Raw genomic sequence first — 4,505 nt, forward strand, 5'->3', positions numbered from 1 at the left:
TCCCAGTGTTCCAGGTTTGCCATTTCCCCACTTAGTCTTCCCGTTCAGCCTCAGCGTCTGTTCTCACTGGAACACTTGTGAGTGCCTGACAGTTTTCACCCTGTGCCCCTTTCCTCCCTGCCTACGGAAGCTAGCATCTGAGTCATTGGTTTGGCTTTCTGTTTGTGGAAGAGTTATGACCGTATATTTCTGGGTTGTCGTTCAACTTGCTACCCTCCCAACTCAATTCTCCGAATGCTGGGGTTACAGACGTGTGCCGCTGTACCCCTTTCCATTTCAAAAGGGAGGAAGTGGCACTGGACGGATGGCCCGGTTCTCGTCTAGAGAACCCAGGCTCGGTTCCCAGCCCTACCATGAAAGCTTAGAACATCTGTAGCTCCAGTTTCAGAAGATCTGATGCCCTTAATGGCCTCCACAGGCACTAGGCACACACGTGGTGCACGTACATGCAGGCAAAACACTCACATAAATTTTTAAAAAAAGATCTAAAATGAGAGAGTAGACTGAAGGGGACCCATGCTCAGTGTTAGTAGAACCATGGGGTTCCAAAGCCTTCTGCACCCTGGGCTTCAGTTCTGTAGAGGCTGGGCCTCCATCTGGCTACCCTTTCCTCAGATGGAGGCAGGCAGCAGTATGCAGAGCCCTACCCAGATGCACTGTCATGGGAACCTTGATCTAAATTAGTCTTTTTTTAAAAAATTAGATCCTTGTAGCCCAGGCTGGGCTTGAACTCTCTGTGTAGCTGACGATGACCATAAACTCTTGATCCTCCTACCTCTACTCCCTGCGATTACAGATGCTGTGATCACAGGTGTTTCCCAATAAGGGCTTCATGCACGCCAGGCAAGCATTTCCCAACTGAGCTACATCCCCAGCACCCCCCTCTCATTTTTCAAAACACATATTTTCTGTGTAGCCCTGGCTGTTCTGGGGCTCGCTGGGCAGACCAGGCTGGTTTCAAACTCAAGAGATCCGCCTGCCTCTGCCTCCTGAGTGCTGGGCTTAAAGGCATGCGCCAACACCACTGCTGCCCTAAATGAGTCTCTTAACAGCATCTTTCCAATCTCTTGTTATGCACAGTGCCCTAAGCCTTCTGCTAAAATCAGCCCCCTAGGTCGCCTGTTCCTGAGTCACAGTCAGGGACTACGTCAGAGCTGGAAAACCCACTGCATGGTGCATGGCTGTGATCTTGAGTCACGCACTGTCTTCTGCTTCCCCAAGGACCTGAGTCCTTGGTCTCGAGCATAACTTGTTGAGCTCCTCTCCTTCTCTAACATCCCTTCCTTGCTTCTCTTGACACATCCCAGAGGCAGCTTTTGCTTCATTTCATTCTGGCTCCAAGGAGGGTGGGTAGCAACATATTTCTCCTGTAAAGAGCCATGATTTAGTGAATGCCGGAGGGACAGCATTGTCCCTGGGATTATTGTTCTGTGGAAGACCCCTAGCAACAAGCAGGAAAAGTTGAACCTCCAATGGTTTAATTAAAAGTCTTACTCTCATCCTCCTATATCAGACTAGAGCAGCTAGAGGTAACCAGACAAACATGAGTTCTAAGCCAGTATGCTGCAGAGCAAGCATCGGTTCTATATTCCCAGATCATGCATATCCAACAAGGTCTAAGGGAACCAAGATATCGCACCAGTCACTGCCACGCTTGGGCCTTCAGCAGACACATTACAGCACGGTGAATGGCCGCCTCCTGGAGGCACTGTAGGGGCAAAAGTCACTCTAGGAAGGCAGATGGCCTTAGGTGTGGTCCATTCGTGTTTGGGGCAGTATGGCAGGACTTCATGGGCAAGTGGAAATCTTGGACAGGCAGTCATGGGAAGTCTGTTGGATTTGGAGACCAGAGAGTCAGAACACATTCATCTGACTCAACCTCCTCCTGGTGGGGTCATCAAAACTCACCAGTGTATTTTGAAGCATGAACCTCACCCTTTCTAAGGCTACTAGATTCTTTCTTTAATGTTGATTACATTGTTACAATCCTGGCCTTGCAAGGAGTCAGTACCAAAAAGAAGCTATTGGGGTTCTCCCATAACCATGTTGTCTACCCCTGTCCATTTCTCTTCTTGCAAAGAACTAGGAGCATTTGACAGACATGTGTAAAACCCCGAGTTTAATCCTAATAGACAAAAGCCAATAAGAAGAGAACAAATAAGTTGAAGGCCCTGGTCTTTTGGGAGCTGTGGGAATTTTACCACCTTGTCAACAAGGGTTATGGAGAGCATCTATCCTCCCAGGCATGACCCTGGGACTATTCTCTCCATGTCCCCTTCTACGTATCCTGGTATGCCCCCACACCTCTACTCTGCTTATTTTTCTGCCCATTCTTTCTTTCCCCAAACTCTACCATCCAGAAAGATCCAACCCTGTGGGTTCAGCTCACTGACAACTTGTTGCACTTTTACTGTGTGTCAAAAATAATGGTCCTTGGCCCTAAAAAACCAGAGAAGAGGGGATGTCTTGCCTCTGAACCTTTAAGGGGCTGGTTGTATGTCCTAGTCTCAAAGAAAGTAGGATCAAAGTTTGGGGGGGGGTGTTGAGACAGGGTTTCTCTGTGTAGCCCTAGCTGTCCTGGAACTCACTCTGTAGACCAGGCTGGTTTCAAACTCAGAGATTCATCTGCCTCTGCCTCCCAAGTGCTGGGACTAAAGACATGTACCACCACTGCCCAGCTTCTGATCAAAGTTTTGAAAATAAACGGATCTAAGTTCAAGCCCTATGGAATACTAATGATCTTAGTTAGACAATCCAGCTTCATTTCCCAACCTCAATGCCCAGCAATACAAAAGAGGTTCATAATATCCTTGTCACCATCTTGTAAAATGACAAAGCCAAGGTGCATCAATGAGGAAATTACACCTTTTTGGAGGGTGTAACACACGAATGCACACACACACACACACACACACACACACACACACACATGCACGCGCGCGCACACACACACTTGCAAGATCGCAGGATAATCATGGGAAAATTCAGAACCCCATTTAACTTTCTTCCTCTTATTCTGTGTTTGGTTTTGGTTTACTTTGTGTGAAAGGAAGGACATTTCATCTCACCCTTAGAAGTTAAGAAGAACTTAAAACTTTCCTGATTTGAAAATTTTCAAATCTAAAAAGTTTCAAGGTAATATAATATATTATCTTATATATACTGTATATAGAATATATATATATTTATTTATTTATTTGTCGGACCCTCCTGGGTCCCCTGCAGTGTTTGACCCCTGCTGAAGCCCTGCTGATGCATGTAGAAGCCTTTTGTTCCTAACAAAGGAATCCCCTGGCCCGGTAGCGACACACCCGGGCGTACACCTGGGCAATGGTCCATTCGTTCCTGTCCTTTGCTCTCAGTCTTTGTTCCTGGGACTTAGGCTGGTCTTCCTGGAATTTTCCACCCAGTGAACTTGGGGTATATATTTGGTGAATAAAGCTACAGAATTGGCATTCTCTCTTAACCCGACGGACCCACATATGTGTGTTTTTTAATCTGCAGGCTTAAGCCTGGTTCTCAGTGCCGTGTCGGTGCGGGCATCGACATATTCTAGAATCCTTGTTAACTCTCTTATACATGACCTTTGCCACCACTGAAGTTCTGAATTGAATTTTAATTATTTTTATAGAACCTTCCTATGTTGTGCACATTAACCCCAGCCTTTCCCATGTTTCTCTGTTAAATGTAGCTTTCGCATTGTATACCTATTTCCTTTATTAAGTGGACACTTTCCTCCTTGCTCCCTTCTACCATCTTCAGTAAAGCAACTGCCGTGACACTGCTCAGAATTTAACCTTGCAGCATTGTTCTTTGTCTGTAGAGTGCTACCCATGATGATTATTGTCACTCTCGAGTCCCTGAAGTTGCAGTATCAAATCCCATTCCTTACCCCGATATAGATATAATTCAGGATAGATCTAAGAAAAACTTTGCTGATCTAATGCCGGTTACGAAGATTACACTTAACTTAGCCTTGCTAAAATACTATTGCCTAAAGCATCCTATGGCTAGTTAACACCACACCCATGCGCTGTCCTAGTCGTCGCCGCCGCCTCCCCCCCCCCCAATCTTTCCTCCTCTGGAACTTCAGGATCTCAAGCCCTTTCCTTCCCCTCCCCCTCCCCCTCCCCCCTCCTCCTCCCCCAATCTTTCCTCCTCTGGAACTTCAGGATCTCAAGCCCTTTCCCAGAATTGCAGCAGTCCAGCTGCCCGTTGAGCACAAAAAAACTCATGAGGCCAGCTTGGTTGAGAGTGACGATTCCAGAACTTGGTTTATATATTTTTTTCACATCATCTCTTCAGAGATTGGGCGTGCATCTCTGGCTAGTTCTTCTCTGGAGTCTGGGTCACTGCCTTCAGTAAAGACACTAACTGCTAGGGGTCTTAAGATCTAGGTTTCTACGCCGGGCTGCAAGGACCAGTGAACCACAATTCCCAGGAGACCCCGCGCTTACGGACCTCACCGGCCTCCGTCCTGGGTCACGTGGGCACCGATGGTAGAT

The sequence above is a fragment of the Rattus rattus genome, chromosome 9 (assembly GCF_011064425.1).
Source record: "Rattus rattus isolate New Zealand chromosome 9, Rrattus_CSIRO_v1, whole genome shotgun sequence".
NCBI classification, from domain to species: domain Eukaryota; kingdom Metazoa; phylum Chordata; class Mammalia; order Rodentia; family Muridae; genus Rattus; species Rattus rattus.